The sequence below is a fragment of the Microcaecilia unicolor genome, chromosome 10, assembly GCF_901765095.1.
Source record: "Microcaecilia unicolor chromosome 10, aMicUni1.1, whole genome shotgun sequence".
In the NCBI taxonomy this organism is placed as follows: domain Eukaryota; kingdom Metazoa; phylum Chordata; class Amphibia; order Gymnophiona; family Siphonopidae; genus Microcaecilia; species Microcaecilia unicolor.
Window position 1 is genome coordinate 216,912,122 of NC_044040.1, and position 21,595 is coordinate 216,933,716.

The window sequence follows — 21,595 nt, forward strand, 5'->3', positions numbered from 1 at the left end:
AAAGTCCTCCAACAGATAAAAGAAACCAGCCGTGAATAAAGAACCCTAGCCAGAGGAAGGCCACCTTCTAGAGGTTTCTAACCCTGCTGTAGAGCTCAGCTTGCTTCCTTGGCCTTGATGCGGATGGAAACAGACTGTTTGCCCTGTTTGGGGGTCAATGCAGAAAGCTACCAAGGGTGAACACACACTGTTGGCAAGAAGTTTGAGCAAGTAAATGGTCACACAATGAAAAAAAAAATTTTGCCCTGAAGCAAAACCTTGCATTAAGCACCAGCGCACAGCATATTTAAATGAATGATAAAGAGCCTAAGCTATTCCACCCTGATGGAGAGAACTGCTGCAGAAGACTTTAGATTCCTGTATTGTGCTCACCTTAAATGCCACATCTTAAGAGAGGAAGAAGGGTTAAGCTTGCTTTTCTGCACAGTGCATCACAGCAAAAAAAGCTAACACCCCTCCCACCTCTGCCCCCCCCCCCCCCCAACCCCCCCCCCCCCCATTGCCTTTCTAACCCTCAAATAGGAATAAAAGTACTGGTATCTGGTTGAGCCTTCTGAAAACAGCCCTAGTGTCTAGTGTCATCTGTGACCCTCACCCCGTCCCCCCAATGACCTTCCTGATCTCCACTCCCCCCCCCCCCCCAAGGAAGAAAAGCCCTAGTGTTTAGTGGCCCAATCCCCTTGAAAACAGCCCTGGTGTCTGATGGCACCCATGACCCCCCCCCCCCCCCAAACATAATCCTGGTATCTAGAGAAGGAGCACCTCTAGACACCAGGGCTGTTTTTTTGGTGAAGTGATGGGTAGATGAGGACCACTAGAAAAGGAGTATGCTTTTTTTTTTTTTTGGGGAGAGGGGAAATCAACAGGTCATCTCAGGGGGGAGATGGGGGATAGTGGAGCTGAGGTCATCATGAGTTTCACTAGATACTAGGGCCTTTTTTTGGGGGGGGGGTGTCAGGGAGGTTGGGAATCTACTGGAAACCAAAGCTTTTATTCATTTGGAGGGGGTGTGGGGGGGTTCAGGGAAGGATCAGGAGATTGATGAATGCGGGGGGCTCAGATGAGTGGGGGGGGGGGGTTATCGTGTTAACAAAACGTACACATATAAACTCTACCACTCGGCTTTCTGCATCAACCCCTTGATCATATATAAACTTGAATTATCACCTCTCTTTAGATGTGATTTAAATATCAGATAAAACTAAGCAGGAAATAATAGCCCAGCAAGGCAAAGAAAAGGTCGGTGGTTACAAATTGAAAGTAGTGCAACAAACAGTTGACATCCTGCAGCAGAGAGTGTCAAGGATCTGAAAAGAAAAGGTAAGGCAGAAAAGTCTTGTTGTCTCCAGGCTAAATGCACTGAATGCCACACAAAGGTAGAGAAAGCCTCTTCCCAAAAATGAGGTAGTGGGAGGCCACGAGGTGATCCCACTTCAAGTCAACATCTACAAGATGCTGGAGAGAAGATCATTATTACATCTCACCTAGGGACATCAGTTTCACAGAAATTGTGAATTGAACTGGGGGGGGGGGGGGGGGGGGGAGAAATCAGTGAAAAATGGCAAAACCGGGATAATGATACATATTTCTACCCAAGAATCAATATAGTGTGTGGTGTATAAATACATTTAGGGGTCGGTATTCAAAGCAAAAACTGGCCGCTCCTAGTCAGTTAAATCACCTGGGGCTAACCAGTCATTTTCAGGGCCACTTAACCAGTTAGGGCTGCTGAAAATGACCGGTTAGCGCTTAAAGCAAAACCGATATTTTGGGAGTGCTCCAGGAACGGAGTAGCAGTTGGCCGATGAAGTGTCGATATTCAGTACTTAACCGGCCAAGGTCACTGCATAAATAAGACCAGATAAAAGTCAGCCCTATCTTTACGCAGTGCCCCATAGCAGGTTAAATGCTGAATATGGCACTTAACCGGCTATGGTGTAGCCGGCTCCAGAAACCCAGACTGTAGAGAAGGGGACCCAGGTCCACATCCCCTCTAACTTGTGGTGGAAAGTGTGGGCCTTCCAAAACCCACCAAAAAAACCTACTGTACCCACATATAGGTGACACCTGCAGTCACAATGGTTACTGAAGTGGAGTACAGTTGGGTACAGTAGTTTTTTGGTGGGTTTTGGAGGGCTCACCATACAATATAAAGGTGTAACGGTGAGATGTGTACCTTGGACCTTTTATGTGTACACTGCAGTGTTCCCTAGGGTGCCCTACTGCTCTGCTGGGATGTCTGTGTGGCCAGTCTACTAAGAATGCTGCCCCCCCCCCCCCCATACGCCCTGATGGCGTGTTTTTGTGAGTTTTCTCTTGAACGGTTTTTTTTTTTTTAATGGTCACAAAAGAAAAACACACTGAACACAAAACATCTAGGAAATGGACATTTTCGAAGCAAAAGAGAAAGATTTTTCTGGTTCAAAAATTGCTATGTTCAGCAAAATATACAAAATTAGATTTAGATATCATATTGAAAATGCTCCTTCACATCTCATATATATATAAGTTTAGACAATTTACACAACTATACACAATTCAGAAAATAGGTAAAAAAACCCTCTTAAAAAAATCCTACGCTAATGCTATTCTGCTCTCGTGTACCTGACCCGACTATAAAGTCCCGAGGGATTGTCTCGGTATCTCTTTCAACACTTGCAAACCGTTTAGAACTTTTTGGTACAAGCAGTTTAGAAATCCAAATAACGTAAAGTAAATATAAACTGACATGTAACCTGGTAAAGCTCTTTTTCAATGTTGTGTCTTGATGAATTTAAACTTTATACAAAGATCTTATCAGCATTCCAAAATGGCACCAGGAAAAGAGAAGGTTCATTGCTTGTTACCAAAAATTGAAGGAGAAAGCACCCTTCATGTTTTGCAACAGACCAAAGCAGATATGAAAAAAGTCCAGTATACTCAGAGATGAGTCCAGAAAACTTTATTGCACAAGTCCCGACATGGCCATGTTTCACCAAATTGGCTGCATTAGGGATAAGTTTTAATCAACAAACCAAGAGTTTGCTTGATTCTCTTCCTGGTATTCAGCAGTTTATCCAAGACAACACCCTAGCCCATTATAAACCATAAAGCTGTATGTCTCTGTTGATCACCCCACCCCTCACCTATCCACACCCATCCTGTTAGAATATCAATGATATGCTTTGATGGTCCCATGCATACCTCCTACCCACCCCCATCCTCCCACCCTGTCAGACTGTCATAGTAATGCTTGAATGTTTTCACTTATATACACTGTCAGCTAGCACATTTGCTTATTTCCGATCTGAGGAAGAAGGGCAACCTTCGAAAGCTAATCAAGAAATGTATTAAGTTATGTCCAATAAAAAAGGTATCATCTTATTTTCTTTTCCATGTTTTATTTTGTTTGATTTCTATTGATAACTCCAAGACAACACAAAACTTGTGGAGCTCAAAACCAAGAAAGAACTGGCAGAGTTTCGCCTTTAGGTTTGAACAGCATGCTTGTATACACTCAAGGAGGGAATTTCTAGATAAACAATAGGACAACCCAGAGGCTGTTGTAAATTCTTATGCACCTTCGGCAAGATGTAAAAAATAGGCAGCTGAAGAGTTTTAAAATTCAGATATTTAAATTCATTCCTGGTCAAAAATCCTTGTTCTAAAGAACTTTAGTCAACATCTGAATAGCATCCAATTGCTTGAAAGTGACTACAACAGCAAAGAATCGTTCCAAAAGTAGAAAGAGGATATATGTTTTAAATAAAGACTGCATGTTTTGACAAGACATCTTCCATTGTCTGTTTCTTCCTTGCTCTTTATCCACCAGCCATCATTGTGAGGATTATTTCCTTCTTGAATCTAGGGTAGCAACTCCACCCTAGATTCAAGTCAGGGAACTCATGCAAACCAACTATGGGAATTCTTCCAACCACTATCAACTGAAGACATAAAATCACTTCTACTAAAATGCTCATGCTCATATTGCTTCTTAGACCACTGCCAGAATTCTTGATCCAAACCACCCCAAAAGAAGTGATTCAATGGTTAACAGACTGCTTCAACAGGCTACTTGATTCCGGTTCTCTTCCCCCAGACATGAGCAAAATCGTTCTCAAACCTCTAGTAAAGGGTTCAGGGTTAGATACGGCCTCTGCGGCAAATTACTGCCCAGTGGCAAGCATACCACTCTACAAAAATGCTTGAATCATATGTCAGTAAACAATTTTCCAAATACCTGGACACATTCTCAACACCACACCAGTCCCAATTCAGATTTGCATACCACACTGAAACCCTGCTCCTAGTACTAACAACATATGTCAAACAACAGCTACGCAAAGGAGATCAGGTTCTACTACTTCAGTTTGACATCTCAGTGGCGTTCGACACAGTAGATCAAGTAATGCTACTGGAACGTCTGAATCAAACTAGAATAACCGGACTAGTCCTCAAATGGTTAATCAAATTCCTCTCAAACTGAAGCTACTCAGTGAAACAAAATAAAAACCTTTCCAAATTCTGGATTCCAAAATGTGGAGTTCCTCAAGTTTCCCCGCTCTCCGCCTCCTGTTTAACTTCTTATGTTCTCCCTCAGGTCTACAAACCTGGAGTCAGGAGAATTACTACTATCTACTATCATGCTCCTACTAGCTGACATCCCCACACCCAGATCCAACCTGTTCAGCAACATTCGGGATGCAGACCATTCAAACCTGGGCTCTGGCAAACAAACTGAAATGAACACCCAAAAGACGAAGATTCTCTGATTCCGGAATCAAGGAACTGAGGTCCCAACTTCAATAACACTACCCAGCAACATCACTTTCCCAGTTGAATCAGAAGCCAGAGTCCTTGAAGTCATCCTTGACTCCTCATTATCACTCTTATCCCGTATCAACCAACTATGGAAGAAAACAATGTTTAAAACGAGGCAACCTCCTAATAAGATCACTCTTTGATCAAAAAGCCTTAGTAATATTGGTACAAATGCTTATCCTACCAAACCTGGACTACTGCAATGCCCTATTTCTTGACATCAAGAGCAAACATCTAAAAAAAACTACAGATCATACAGAACACAGAAGATCAATATTCAAATGAATAGATACAACAGTGTCTCACCTTATTTAACAAATACTATACTGGTTACCAATAGCAGAAAGAACGAAATTTAAAGTGCCTTATCTTTCAAAATCTTCAAGGTGCAACCTCTGCACTCCTGATTAACATCTCATCTATCTGCATTGATCACTCCAACTAAAAGAACAATTGATCCTAGCCCCACCCTTTCACAAGGAAGTCCGATTCCAGAGGATCTTTAACTCACTCTTTTCGGTGACAGGAATCCCACTATGGAACTCATTCCCGTTGACTATCAGAGCACAGAAAACCTACCCCAGCTTCCATAAGAAGCTAAAAGCCTTCTTCTTCCCAAAGACTGCAAAATAATACCCACCAGCATTGATCGCCAAGTACTGTAGAAATATCTAACTTAACATAGCTGTACAACACTATAAGAATGTATTCACCAAATGTCTTAATTATAAATCTGTAACTGCTGCCCTACTAATGCTGTAAACCGAACTGAACCCTAAACAGGGGATATTAGCGGTATAAAAGACCTAAATTGCACTGAATTGAATTTGTCCACCTACACTTCTGTTTAAACAATACCTGGATGTCTGATTTACCTTCACTTTTATTGATTTTTATTTTTTAATGTAATTCCTATGAACTGCTTGGTTTTCTTTGATTATAAACCACATTGAACCACTTGCTTGGCCCCTGCAATGTATGTTTTGTATTGTACTGTACTTCCCACAGCAATGACAAAGTGAAAACATACTTAATTCATAAAATACGCTAACCCCTCTCCTCATCATAACTTAGCAGCAATTGGTTACCTCAGTGGAGAGGCCCCTAACAGAACTGGGATGGAAAATGAACTAAGCTTAGTATTACCCATAAAAATGGTCCCTCCAGAGTATGACTGAAGCAGGTGGGAATGGAACTTATCTCATATTTTATTGCATCCTGGAGTAACGAAGTGATTTGGACAGGAGGATTAGCCTTTTGATTTGAGCCAGGATTCAGATCTTAGAGATGCTTCTTCCACTGTTTCAAGCACAAACATAGATTGTAAACACTCTGAGTACAACTCACTTTGAGCCTGGGTTTGGAAAGCTGAGTAATTAAAGCCAAATCCAAAATTTGATTTCCACTGCTGTCAATCAAGTGCCTTTCATGAGCACTGAATTCGCCATATGTAAAAACTTGTTGTAATTTAAGCTGAAGGTGAGCAGCAAAAGCATTTTGCCATGTTTATCAGCGCCGATGAAGAGATTTGGTCATGTGGACAATATAACAAAATGCGCCATTGTATGTAGAAAGCTTCAGTAATTCCGTCCAAACTGTATTTTATATCATTAGTTGTAACACTGTCCACCTTACCTTTTGTGCAATTATGCTGAAAAAAACCACAAAACCTTCAGATATTCCATATGTAGGAGTCTAACTGGGAGATCTTCCATCCCCTCCTCCCTCTCTTCACTCACAATCATGTCTCACACAACAGACAGGCAACATCTTGATTCTCTGTATTCTCATCACTGGAAACTACTTTTTATAATAAATTTCCCTCTCGGGTTCTTTCACTTATGGCCTGGGCCCCAATTATTAGCTCAGCTAATTAAGATGCTGCAGCCTGACAAATCTGACATGAGACGACAGACTCCTTCCCCAATCTTCTCAGAAGCGAATTACCACATTTAGAAGTAAAATGTTTACTGTAAGAGTTCATATTTATTTTTAAAGTTACATGTTGAGTCACATTCCAAGCTTAATTGTATATTTAGTTCAGTTTAACTGCTGGTTCAATCAAACATATCTTTTCTGGCAAACAATTGCACATCCCACCAAATCTTTGTATTAACTGAAAAGGTATGACACAAATGTTTTGCAAGCTGCAAAATGCCTAGTCATCCATTCGAACAGAAATAGGAGGGAGGGTTTCAGTCTTCTGGTGACTTCAGAGGCTGCATGACAATGTCACAATGCACAACATCACTCCATCGTTCAAGCAAGAGAGAAAAAATAAAGCAGCAGCCACAGAAAGTGGAGCCCACAAGGTCACCTTTAATGTGATTAGCTATGGCAGTAAGTGTCATTGTGTAGAAGGCCAAATGGCTCCTCCATGGCCTCCGTCTCCCCTCTCTTTCTTCGGTAATCCTTTGAGGTAGTGAGAATCCATCACAAATAACTGCTTTATGTTGGACGTGAAGTGCTCGAGCCTATTCAGAGGCAGACAAACATGAGCATTCAGAGCGCAGTACAATTTACTGAAAGTGACATTGTTTGTGCTTTCCATGGCATCAGCAGGGGTAGCCTCCAGAGAGCTCCACTGGATGGTTGGCTCAACCCACGTGCTCCCCTTGCTCCGCTTAAATTTCCTAGCTCCTTCTGACCCATATTCACCAGTTGAATTCCTCTGCCTTTGAAGTTTTGGAAGAAAGCCTACCTCATCCATCACTGACATCAGGCTTTTGAACAACTCAAAAAGCCTGGGAGTCAATTTTGTTCTACACGACTGAAAACATTTTGCCACAAGGGCTGTGTCTAGCAAGGAGATATGCCATGTGAAGGGTGTGTGAGAGAGAGAGGCAAATGAGAAAATTATTGCTCTACATTACAAGATAGTGCTGGAATCCAGCACTACTAAATTGTTTACACATAACCAGATATGGAAAGATTACATAAACTTATGGTCTTCAGGGAAAAACAGATGCGAAAGTGAATTTGAGCTTGGGATCATAAGAATATGCCATGATTCACGTAGCCACCTATACGTCCAATTCTAGAGGTCAATCAGAAACATAAGTACCTCGTAAAATAACCTTTGGCTGAATTTTGTGCTGGACAGCTCCCGAGCACTTAAAGGCTTTTCCACAGAAAAACCCAGTCTAGAGTTTCACAACATCTTTATTAAAATTGTTTCTATACCACTTTACAAACAATAAAGCCTGTTCAAAGCAGTTTACATCAAATGATTAGCGTCATTTTGAGATGAAGGTTAAAGCTCTTCAGCTGTAGTACCAAAGGCACAGTAAATACAACCCCCCCCCCCCCACCAACAATTCTATGAACTTGTACACACAAGTTACAGAATACTGTCAGTTGAACAAGTGCTTAATTGTTAAATTAGCTATAATTGGCACTAATTTGCTATTATGCATGTAATTGCCCTTAGTCGATATTCTATAAATTGAGCACGTAGGCTCCAGGTTAGGGGCGTGCCTAGCACTCACGTATGCACGGTATAGAATACTACAGCTCACAAAATCCACAGCTTGTATCTGCAAGGGTGCATGGACGTAGGAGAGCATAGGCAGGTCAGGGGTGTGCCTAAGCACACAGAATACTACAGTTACATCCTGACAGCAGTTAAGTATCAGCATTTACAACCAGCCATTCAGATGCTTGAGCCTAAAGTTAGGGAGTCACCGTAGACTTACACTAGGCAATTAAGCAACTAATTATAGATAGAGAATTTGCACTTAGCACGTGTGATTTTGGAATGACAGCTACCTGTGCTGAATGGTCTCCCTGGCGTAGTGGCACTACATGCTGCAAAGAGAAAAGTCTCTCTAAGACTCCTGCTAAGTGCTGTATAGAAGATAACATTCTGGAACAGATCACCAAAGGCAGCAGAATCATCGTAGGTTCCAAGCAGTGCTTCACTGTCTTAGGAAGCAAAATATTTACCAATCAGTCTTCCAAATCATCAAAGCTTAAATAAGGAAAGCAGACAGCCAGGGTAAAAGAAGAAAATCAGGCAGAGGCGAGGAACATTCTAGAGCTCTCTAGAAAGGAAGTTACTCGATGGATATTCTTGTCCTAACTGAATTCGGGGGTGGGGGGGGGACAGACTGGTCATTCTGGCAGTGATATTACACTATGACGTTTTCAGGCTACCAAACTGTTGGATGTCATATTTTCAATAGAACTAATACTTCCACCATGAATAAGCCAAAAGAAACACATCTGAACTCACTGCTCATGTGGCTCCCATTAGGTTTCGGAGAACGTATAAACTGATAAATGAGCATTTCCTATAAATGTAAAAAAACTTTGATTGCCCTTCAAACTGCCACATTCATTTATAACAAACTCCGGGGCGCTGAAATTGTTCACATATATTCAACAGAACTGAATATCTATAGACCGATGAGCTATATATAATTAAGTACATAAGTGTTGCCATACTGGAAAGACCAAAGGTCCTCGAGCCCAGCATCCTGTTTCCAACGTGGCCAATTCAGGTCACAAGTACCTGCAAAATCTCAGATCAGTAAAACAGATTTTAAGCTGCTTATCCTAGAAATAAGCAGTGGATTTTCTCAAGTCCATCTTAATAATGGCTTATGGACTTTTAAACCCTATAAGCTAAATGCTTTTACCACATTCTCTGGAAGTGAAATCCAAGTTTAATTACATGTTGAGTGAAGAATATTTGTCTGCAATTTGTTTTAAATTTCCTACTTAATAACTTCACTGTGCTCCCTAGACCTTGTATTTTTTGGAAAACGCAGATGAATTCACGTCTATCAGCTCCACCCAACTCACTATTTCAAAGACCTCTATCCTCCCCTTAACCGTCATCTCCAAGTTGAAGAGGTCTAGCCTCTTTCCTGATAGGAAAGTCATCCCATCCCTTCATTTTTGACCCTTCTCTACCTTTTTTGAGATGCGGTGAGCGGACCAAACTGCACAAAATATTCAAGTTGTGGTGGCACCATGGACGATAGGTTGACGTAGTGTATCTAGATTTTCAGAAATCTTTTGACAATCCCTCTTGAGACTCCTGTGAAATTAAAACCCATGGATGGAGGCAATGTTCTTTTGTTGACTAGGAACTAGTTGATGGACAGAAAACAGAAGGCAGTGGAGAAGGGTGAACAGTGGAGTGCCGCAGGGATCTGTACTGGGACCAGTCTATTTAACATATTTAAAAATGATCTGGAAATCTGAACGACAATGAAGTGATTACATTTTCAGATGACACAATACTATTCAAAGTTGACTGTGAAAGCTGTTTTGGTTCTAAATGATATCCTGACGTGAGCAGCAAGAGTTTGATGACTCATTGTTTGACTAAAGTAATAAACAAATAGCTGAGAACCGAAAATAATGAATTCATATCATACTTCACTGCTATTGCCTGTCACAATGGATGTGATTACAGCAGGAGTTCAGGATGTTTCTTTCAATTATGCAGTAACCAAAAGGAACCAGAGCAAGTTTAGAAGGTGTAAGCCAAGAGAAGGGCGGGCACATGTGCAGTGGAATACAACTGGGAATTAACTGTATTGCTCCTATCACTCAAAAGGAAGCCTCTATATATCATCTTGTTTTTAGTGTGTTAAGAACAATTCTCACACCAATTGGTTCTATTGAAAGTCCTATAAATAATAAATCCTGTATATGTCCATGTCTGGTGCTTCCTCAAGTAGGCATCTTATATAATAAAACTCACCCTCAATGTTCTGAAGACTGACATCACTTCCGTCACTTCCTTCAGGGTTCGAAGGGTTCATGGTGGTGAAGCCACCGAAATCGCCAAGTCTCGGGGCCCCGCCCTCGCGTCAAACGTGATGATCGAGGGCGGAGCAATGGTGTCACACACCGAGGGCGGAGCAATGGCGTACGTGCATTCGGAGGTGCGGAGCAATGGCGTCAGAACGACGAGGGGGGGGGAAAACCTGGCTCCAGAACGGCCTCTTTTACTAGTTATTTATAAAGGATTCTTTATCATTCTTTTTTACGCTCTTATTTTTTCTATTTTAGATCATGTGAGTTACATTCAGGTACTTTTTGTACTCACATTCTAAGTTTTGTACTTAAGGTGATGGAGGGATGAGTGACTTAGAAGAACACAACGAAAGGATCAGGGAAAAGATTATCTCGTTAAACTCAAAGAAGCGACGAGGAAATACGGCTAGCGAAAGCACGGGCAGAAGAAAAATTGAATGATATTGAAGAGGAGATAAGGCCTTTGTCAGATCTATGGGGAGGAAAAGAAAGAATGGATGCAAGACTGAAAGTACTGAGAATGGCTACGTGGAGTGATGAGGATAAAGCGAACGTGCTAAACAATTATTCTCTTCGGTGTAAATGCCTTGTGTGTTTCATCACGAGAGACAGCAAATACAATTTTAGAATAAATAAATATATAAATAGAAAAAGGCCCAGATTTTGCAAAGCACCTGTCACTAAGATTGTGATCTGTATCAGCAATATATGTACCACACATATATATATATATAGATAGATAGATAGATAGATAGATAGATAATATATATATATATACACACACACACACATATATAGATATATAAAATAGCTTTTCTAATAGATTAATATGTTAAAAATGGAGAAGTGTACTTTTTATGGTTTGTGCAAAGAAACCTATTAGAATAAGACAATCTGTTTAGTGTTCTTACTATGAGGCTGAGCCAAAATACAGAATTAACATCTGGTAAGTTTTGCCATAAAACAGTAAGACAGTGCATTTAGGAAAACTGCAAGTTTGTCTATAATGAGCCTTAGATCTTTCCACTATTCTAATTAACAGAAATCCCTACTGTCTCATACTTCCAGTAAAGCATGTGGTCAGCAACTGGGGACATATTTTCAAAACCCACTGAATGGAAACACAGCGGGAAAGACAGAAAGAAACACTGAACCATAGTAACATGGTAGATGGCGGCAGATAAAGAAAGACCTGTACCGTCCATCATAAACTCATTACATATGGTATGAAGTGATACATCATATGTATACTTGCTCTTGATTTCTCCTTGCTATTTTTAGGGCATAGATCATAGAAATCTGCCTGGTACTGGCCTTGTTCTAAAATTTCTGAAGTTATTGTCAAAGCACCCGAAAAGCTCCACTCTGGCCCACCCAAATCTACCCAGCCTCCATTTGGACACAGACCGTAGAAGTCAGCCCAGCATCGGTGGGGTATACATGGTAACAAATAATAATAATAAAATAATTATTATTCCTGTTACAATCTGGAGTCTTCCTGAGCAAAAGAACATTGGCAGATTTGGGGGGGCTCCCCTTCTAATTCAGAGGCACAAAGGCACTGTTTGACCTGTTGAGTTTCTGTTAATGGCATGTCACTTTTAAGACATTTTCAGGACACTGCAGTGTGGCAAACAAAGGATTATAAAAGCATCACACTCCTTAATATCTGGCCCTACTTAAAAATCAAAATATTTTGCTAAAAAGATAAAATGAGAAGAACATCTTGAAAATAGAATGATTTTCCCACATTTCTGGCGCAAATGGAAGCGTGCAAAGAAAAGCTATGAGAATGGTATGGGATTTGCGTTCCAAGATGTATGAGCAGAGACTTGCTGACCTGAACATGTATACCCTGGAGGAAAGGAGGAACAGTGATATGATACAGATGTTCAAATACTGAAAGGTATTAATCCGCAAAAAATCTTTTTGGAGATGGGAAGACGGTAGAACTAGAGGATGTGAAATGAGATTGAAGGGGAGCAGACTCAAGAAAAATGTCAGGAAGTATTTTTCACGGAGAGAGTGGCGGATACTTGGAATGCCCTCCCGCGGGACGTGGTGGAGATGAAAACGGTAACGGAATTCAAACATGCGTGAGATATGCATAAAGGAATCCTGTGCAGTAGGAATGGATCCTCAGAAGCTTAGCCGAAATGTGGGTGGCGGAGCAGGTGAGGGAAGAGAGGTTGGTGGTGGGAGGCGAGGATAGTGGAGGGCAGACTTATCTGGTGGTTAGGCGGGAAATACTGCTGGGCAGACTTGTACGGTCTGTGCCCTGAAAAGGCAGGTACAATCAAGGTAAGGTATACACATATGAGTTTATCTGTTGGGCAGACTGGATGGACCATGCAGGTCTTTTTCTGCCATCATCTACTATGTTACTATGTAAATTGATGAAGAATCACTATACTCTATTTGATCTAGTGCATTAGTCTCTTTCCTGATTTTACTGTAGCGGAGTTTCAAGTCATACAATTGTTCCTTCTAGGTGTATTTTCAGTTGGATATAAGAAGGAGACAGGCCTCCTTCACTGAAAGAAGGTTCTGGAATGAGGATCATTGGGTAAGAGTAGAACAGGAGTAATCGGGGAAAATTTTTCTGTACAGAAAGGGTGGTGGTGAAGAAGAGAGAATGAATGTATAGCTAGGAAGCTGCTGTGTTGTCACGGTCACTGTTTCTGTTAATTAGGACTGTTCAGATATCATTCACTGCGTATGACAGACTTTAGGCCTGGTTCACTAAAGCTTCCACCAGACAGACTGGGAGACAGCAAACAGTAGCCATAAGCTTTTAATAACTTTCTGCGATCAGCAGTAGCCACAAAATTGCTTCTTTAAGCACATTAGACCTTTTTAAAATTAAGAGCTGCAGAATGGATAAATTAAGGAATGGCCAGGGATTCTGAGGTTGGGGACAATCTGTATAGAAGTGATATTCAGACTCGTAGCTGGATAAACCTATCTGTTGCAGCAATTTAAGTTCAGTAACTGGGTAGAGCCTGCCAAATATTGGGCCTAAGGGTAAGGAAAGAAGTGATGTGCTTATCTTCATTCAGGAAGTAGCTTGTATTAGGATTTCTACGAGAAAGCTGCCTTCTGATGTTTGTTATGATAGGGTGATGGACTTCAGAAATCATGTGATTCCCATTGTCAGCAGTCGAGGACTTTGCCTCACCTTCTACTCGCAGGGTACAGTACGGCAAACAGTTGCAATTAGACCTTATATCTGCATTTTCTTCCATTCTAAAGGTCTTTTGATAATGTGTTTCTATAAAATAGAAAGCTATCACTGGATTTGAGATTGACTGCTCTAAATTCCTATGACATGGTGATCAGGATAAGCTCCTGGAGTGGAGGAGTAGCCTAGTGGTTAGTGCAGCGGACTCTGATCCTGGGGAACTGTATCGGCAATCAAGCCATTGTGACATCACTGATGAGGTTGGCTCTTTTGGTGGAATGAGTGGAGGAGTAGCCTAGTGGTTAGTGCAGTGGATTTGATCCTGGGGAACTGTATCGGGCAATCAAGCCATTGTGACATCACTGATGAGGTTGGCTCTTATTGGGGAATGAGTGGAGGAGTAGCCTAGTGGTTAGTGCAGTGGATTTGATCCTGGGGAACTGTATCGGGCAATCAAGCCATTGTGACATCACTGATGAGGTTGGCTCCTTATTGGTGGAATGAGTGTAGGAGTAGCCTAGTGGTTTGCAGTGGATTTGATCCTGGGGAACTGTATCGGGCAATCAAGCCATTGTGACATCACTGATGAGGTTGGCTCTTATTGGTGGAATGAGTGGAGGAGTAGCCTAGTGGTTAGTGCAGTGAACTTTGATCCTGGGGAACTGAGTTAGATTCCCACTGCAGCTCCTTGTGACTCTGGGCAAGTCACTTAACCCTCCATTGCCCCAGGTACAAAATAAGGACCTGTATATAATATGTAAACCGCTTTGAATGTAGTTGCAAAAACCTCAGAAAGGCAGTATATCAAGTCCCATTTCCCTTTCCCCCTTTCCCTTATGACATCACAATATCAGAAGTGAGCCAAGTATCAGGCAATCAAGCCATTGTGACATCACTGATGAGGTTGGCTCTTATTGGTGGAATGAGTGGAGGAGTAGCCTAGTGGTTAGTGCAGCGGACTCTGATCCTGGGGAACTGTATCGGGCAATCAAGCCATTGTGACATCACTGATGAGGTTGGCTCTTATTGGTGGAATGAGTGGAGGAGTAGCCTAGTGGTTAGTGCAGCGGACTCTGATCCTGGGGAACTCGGTTCGATTCCCACTGCAGCTCCTTGTGACTCTGGGCGTCACTTAACCCTCCATTGCCCCAGGAATGAATAAGTACCTGTATATACTATGTAAACCGCTTTGAATGTAGTTTCAAAAACCACAGAAAGGCAGTGTATCAAGCCCCCCCATTCCCTTTCCCCTTTCCTTTAATCTTGAGCCTGTGACTTCAAAAGAGGGCGAGTTTCACAGACCAACTGGAGCAGAGAGAAGAGGGTAAACAAGAGAACATAATTAAAAGAGCAGCCAACGAGGCACCTACAGTTCATGGGTGGGCCAGGAAGATTGGAAGGGCAGCTGCGGCAGGTATTTATGATTTCATAGCTCACTGAGGAACTCTTTGCAGATTTGTAGCTACTGGCTCACCGGACACTACCTTCTGATCACACATCTCAGAACAGTCTCCCTGCAGGTTGCCTCTACCACTGGTTCCTGCAGTCCATGTTGCAGAAAGTTACCGAAGGTATTTTTTCGTATGGTCCAGTGTTAGCCTGATTTTCCTCTTTTCTACATGAAAAATCCTTTTCGGTGTTTTCCTACTGTTTCATCTCCTCAAACGCAGTATCCCCAGGTCTCAGTCCTGACTCCATTGTTGTTTACTATTTCCTTAAGTCCCTTAAATCAATGTATTCTACTGTGCGGATGACATCCCTTTATTCGACTGTAAGGATCCTCAACACGTTGACCCAAGAGTCAGTTGTAATAAGTGCCATTAGACGGTGGATCTCTGACAACTACTTAATCTTAAATACATTAAAGATAATTGCAATCGCATTCTCTGATAGACCCTCTTTTCCCCTCAGTTGCTCCAATGATTGGCAGCACACTAGTTTCCTTGGTAACACAGTTCAAATACTTGTGAATACTTCTTGACCACGGGTCCGTTGCTTTTTAATGTATTTATATGACCTAGAGATGGGAATAACTAGTGAGGTAATTAAATTCGCCGATGACACAAAATTATTCAGGGTCGTCAAGTCGCAGGAGGAATGTGAACGATTACAGCAGGACCTTGCGAGACTGGGAGAATGGGCGTGCAAGTGGCAGATGAAGTTCAATGTTGACAAGTGCAAAGTGATGCATGTGGGTAAGAGGAACCCGAATTATAGCTACGTCTTGCAAGGTTCCGCGTTAGGAGTTACGGATCAAGAAAGGGATCTGGGTGTCGTCGTCTGATACGCTGAAACCTTCTGCTCAGTGTGCTGCTGCGGCTAGGAAAGCGAATAGAATGTTGGGTGTTATTAGGAAGGGTATGGAGTCCAGGTGTGCGGATGTTATAATGCCGTTGTATCGCTCCATGGTGCGACCGCACCTGGAGTATTGTGTTCAGTACTGGTCTCCGTATCTCAAAAAAGATATAGTAGAATTGGAAAAGGTACAGCGAAGGGCGACGAAAATGATAGTGGGGATGGGACGACTTTCCTATGAGAGAGGCTGAGAAGGCTAGGGCTTTTCAGCTTGGAGAAGAGACGGCTGAGGGGAGATATGATAGAAGTGTATAAAATAATGAGTGGAATGGATCGGGTGGATGTGAAGCGACTGTTCACGCTATCCAAAAATACTAGGACTAGAGGGCATGAGTTGAAGCTACAGTGTGGTAAAATTAAAACGAAAAAAAAAAAAAAAAAAAAAAAAAAAAAAAAAAAAAAAAAAAAAAAAAATCGAGAAATTTTTCTTCACCCAACGTGTAATTAGACTCTGGAATTCGTTGCCGGAGAACGTGGTACGGGCGGTTAGCTTGACGGAGTTTAAAAAGGGGTTAGATAGATTCCTAAAGGACAAGTCCATAGACCGCTATTAAATGGACTTGGAAAATTCCGCATTTTTAGGTATAACTTGTCTGGAATGTTTTTACGTTTGGGGAGCGTGCCAGGTGCCCTTGACCTGGATTGGCCACTGTCGGTGACAGGATGCTGGGCTAGATGGACCTTTGGTCTTTCCCAGTATGGCACTACTTATGTACTTATGTACTTATCTGTCCAAGCCTCAGATTGTGAAACTGGTTAAAAACGTGTTTTTGGGGCATGAAGGCAATTTCACTGTGTACATTCTTATTTGGCTGTATCTTCCCAGAAGATCTTGCTCTATGCTTTAAAGCCTTCGGATGGGATTACTGTAACAACATATGAAGCTTCCCACTCTACCTCATCAAACGGCTGCAACTATACAGAAATCAGGCCATATGAACTCTTCATTGAGCATAAAGGCAAGACCATATTACTCTCCTTCTGAAACATCACTGCTACCTATACAGTAATGAATTCAATTGAAACTTCTCTCAATAACTCATAAGGTTTTCTGTTCGGGTATCCTTCCCTATCTCTCTACTATGATTCTCGCCTAATCCCTCAATGACTTCTTCATTCTCTTTACGATGGCCGCTTATAAAATATTAACAGATCTAATAGCCAACCCAATGCAAAAGTTGTACAAAGACGGTCTTAGGGCAAATAAACCAGCAAGATACACCTACACACTCATATCCACCTCGTGTACATTACTGTACTACCAAACAGGAATTTTTAAACATTGTAAACCACTAAAATGTTCCTTACTGTGAAAGGCAGATATCAAATATCTGGAATACAAAAATATGTACATGCATAACTGCAGCCTGCTTTGTTTGCTCCTTTCATTTAGGATTGCAACTGCCTTTTGGTGCAGGTTCCTCCCCCAAAGCTTTCATTTAGTAACTGCCACTTTGTGCAAACTTCCCTTCCCCAATGTTTTCACTTATTTTTATTTTTTATTTATTTCTTTATTGCATTTGTATCCCACATTTTCCAACCTATTTGCAGGCTCAATTTGGCTTACAATACATCATGAATAATGGAAATACATGATAAGAGATATTTAGTATTACAGACAGATCTTGGGTGACATGATTATGATAAGACAAGATAGTAGTCTAACAAGCAGATATACTAAGTCTTTTCTGGATACTTGTGGGAGATTTACATTTGTTGGTCTTTGTGGTATGCCTTGGTTAAAGAGATGGGTCTTCAGTAGTTTTGCGGAAGTTAGTAAGTTCATAGTTTGTTTTAAATTGCACGGCAGCGCGTTCCAGAATTGTGTGCTCAGGAAGGAAAAGGTTGACGCATGCGTTAGTTTGTATTTTAGACCATTGCAGTTTGGGGAAGTGAAGGTTGAGGAATGTGCGGGATGATTTTTGGCATTCCTGGGTGGTAGGTCTATCAGGTCTGACATGTAGGCTGGTGCCTACTACTACTACTTAACATATCTAGAGCGCTACTAGGGTTACGCAGCGCTGTACAAATTAACAAGGAAGGACGGTCCCTGCTCAAAGGAGCTTACAATTTAAAGGACAAAATGTCAAGTTGGGGTAGTCTAGCTTTCCTGAATCGAGGTGGTTAGGTGCCGAAGGCAACATTGAAGAGGTGGGCTTTGAGCAATGATTTGAAGATGGGCAGGGAGGGGGCCTGGCGTATGGGCTCAGGGAGCCTGTTCCACGCATGGGGTGAGGCGAGGCAGAAAGGGCGGAGCCTGGAGTTGGCGGTGGTGGAGAAGGGTACTAAAGGAGGGATTTACTTTTACAACCAATGCCCTAACTATACATTATACCCAACCCTGTTCTACTTATGATGTAAACCGCACTGAACCCTGAATAGGGGATATTAGCTGTATATAAGATTTGAATTGACTTGAATAATATTGGCTGTATGCTGCATTGTACAGTGATAAGTAGGTATTTGATATAATTTGGGGCTTTACCTGCACTTTGATTCAGGATTCCCCCCCCCCCCCCCCCCCCCATGCCTTATTATCTCAGACACAGATTGTTATTTAGGGATCATTTGTATATACTCCCACTCCATTCTGAATCCCACCTGCATACCTTATGGCTAATTTCCAGAGAAACATTACTCCTTTTAGCTTGTGCATAAGCTGACTTACTGAAAATTGCCACTTCTAGAAAGTATTAAGATGTAAGTCCATGTACTTTGGCTGACCTGCACTTTCTTCCACTTCAGTGTATTTGTTCAAGAAATTGCAACTATTCTCCATTTCTGAGGTGGTTATATTCTCAGGGAAGCCTGCTGTTTGAGCTCCAGTGCAGATAAATGCGAAAGATCAACTCAAATGTTCATAAACTTTCAATTACAGCCAGAAAGTGATGTGAACAGCACTAGGCTTCCAATAAGCTCCTATACTGTACAGACTTATCTATATATAAACATACCAATGTATCAGGTCAATATTCAGAAAAACATTTAGGGAATAATATAAAACATGTACTCGAGACATGTCAAACCACTCTTACATTCAGCAGCACTAAGGAGGACAATTCTATAACTGGGCATCTGCATTTATGCACCCTTTGGATTCCGGAATCTTGCTGCCCCTTTGGGATTCCGGAACCTTGCTGCCCTTTGAGATTCCGGAATCTTGCTGCCTTGTGGGATTCCGGAATCTTGTTGCCCTTTGGGATTCCGGAATCTTGCTGCCCTTTGGGATTCCGGAATCTTGCTGCCCTTTGGGATTCTGGAATCTTGCTGCCCTTTGGGAGTCCACCAGGTACTTGTCACCTGAATTGGCTGCTGGAAGCAGGATACTGGGCTAGATGGACCATTGGTCTGACCTACTATGGTTATTGTTATGACCTTTTGTAAATGTACAGAATATCGACCTTCTGTGGGTTAAGTGGAAGCTCAATGCCTATGTACCATTCTCTAAAGGCACACAGTGCAATAGTGGGTGTTCAGGAGCATGACCTACAGTGGTGGAAATAAGTATTTGATCCCTTGCTGATTTTGTAAGTTTGCCCACTGACAAAGACATGAGCAGCCCATAATTGAAGGGTAGGTTATTGGTAACAGTGAGAGATAGCACATCACAAATTAAATCCGGAAAATCACATTGTGGAAAGTATATGAATTTATTTGCATTCTGCAGAGGGAAATAAGTATTTGATCCCCCACCAACCAGTAAGAGATCTGGCCCCTACAGACCAGGTAGATGCTCCAAATCAACTCGTTACCTGCATGACAGACAGCTGTCGGCAATGGTCACCTGTATGAAAGACACCTGTCCACAGACTCAGTGAATCAGTCAGACTCTAACCTCTACAAAATGGCCAAGAGCAAGGAGCTGTCTAAGGATGTCAGGGACAAGATCATACACCTGCACAAGGCTGGAATGGGCTACAAAACCATCAGTAAGACGCTGGGCGAGAAGGAGACAACTGTTGGTGCCATAGTAAGAAAATGGAAGAAGTACAAAATGACTGTCAATCGACAAAGATCTGGGGCTCCACGCAAAATCTCACCTCGTGGGGTATCCTTGATCATGAGGAAGGTTAGAAATCAGCCTACAACTACAAGGGGGGAACTTGTCAATGATCTCAAGGCAGCTGGGACCACTGTCACCACGAAAACCATTGGTAACACATTACGACATAACGGATTGCAATCCTGCAGTGCCCGCAAGGTCCCCCTGCTCCGGAAGGCACATGTGACGGCCCGTCTGAAGTTTGCCAGTGAAACACCTGGATGATGCCGAGAGTGATTGGGAGAAGGTGCTGTGGTCAGATGAGACAAAAATTGAGCTCTTTGGCATGAACTCAACTCGCCGTGTTTGGAGGAAGAGAAATGCTGCCTATGACCCAAAGAACACCGTCCCCACTGTCAAGCATGGAGGTGGAATGTTATGTTTTGGGGGTGTTTCTCTGCTAAGGGCACAGGACTACTTCACCGCCTCAATGGGAGAATGGATGGGGCCATGTACCGTACAATTCTGAGTGACAACCTCCTTCCCTCCGCCAGGGCCTTAAAAATGGGTCGTGGCTGGGTCTTCCAGCACGACAATGACCCAAAACATACAGCCAAGGCAACAAAGGAGTGGCTCAGGAAGAAGCACATTAGGGTCATGGAGTGGCCTAGCCAGTCCACCAGACCTTAATCCCATTGAAAACTTATGGAGGGAGCTGAAGCTGCGAGTTGCCAAGCGACAGCCCAGAACTCTTAATGATTTAGAGATGATCTGCAAAGAGGAGTGGACCAAAATTCCTCCTGACATTGTGTGCAAACCTCATCATCAACTACAGAAGACGTCTGACCGCTGTGCTTGCCAACAAGGGTTTTGCCACCAAGTATTAGGTCTTGTTTGCCAGAGGGATTAAATACTTATTTCCCTCTGCAGAATGCAAATAAATTCATATACTTTCCACAATGTGATTTTCCGGATTTAATTTGTGATGTGCTATCTCTCACTGTTACCAATAACCTACCCTTCAATTATGGGCTGCTCATGTCTTTGTCAGTGGGCAAACTTACAAAATCAGCAAGGGATCAAATACTTATTTCCACCACTGTAGGTAAGGCTCTCACTTACAGAATACTGTATGTTCCACATCTCCCTGCTGCATTTAGACACCCACAGTTTTGCCAGCTCTATGGCTGGTATAACTACAGGTGAATGTGTGAGGCTTGCCGATGTCGGATTATGCCAGTATTCTATAACGCAATCGGAGAACCCAGACACTGTTATAGGATAGGCTCTCACCACACGGGGGCACCCAGTTACAGAACTGTCTCCTTCACATATAGCAGGTGCCACTGAGTATGCCCGTGTAAATTATATGTACAAGTGCAAGCAGACTTATACGTAGAAGCATGCCAAAAACTGGAGCTGTACAGGTAACGCCCCCTAATTCCCTCTTGTTGTATAGATTATGCGTTTTGCTGGCCACCTGGGGGGGGATGCTGAACTATTGG

General features: G+C 42.3%; 1 protein-coding gene across 1 annotated transcript in view; it reads right to left on the reverse strand.

Moving 5' to 3' along the window:
- DIS3L2 (DIS3 like 3'-5' exoribonuclease 2) overlaps nt 1-21,595 on the reverse strand; it is a 226,787-nt gene that overhangs the window by 64,396 nt on the left and 140,796 nt on the right.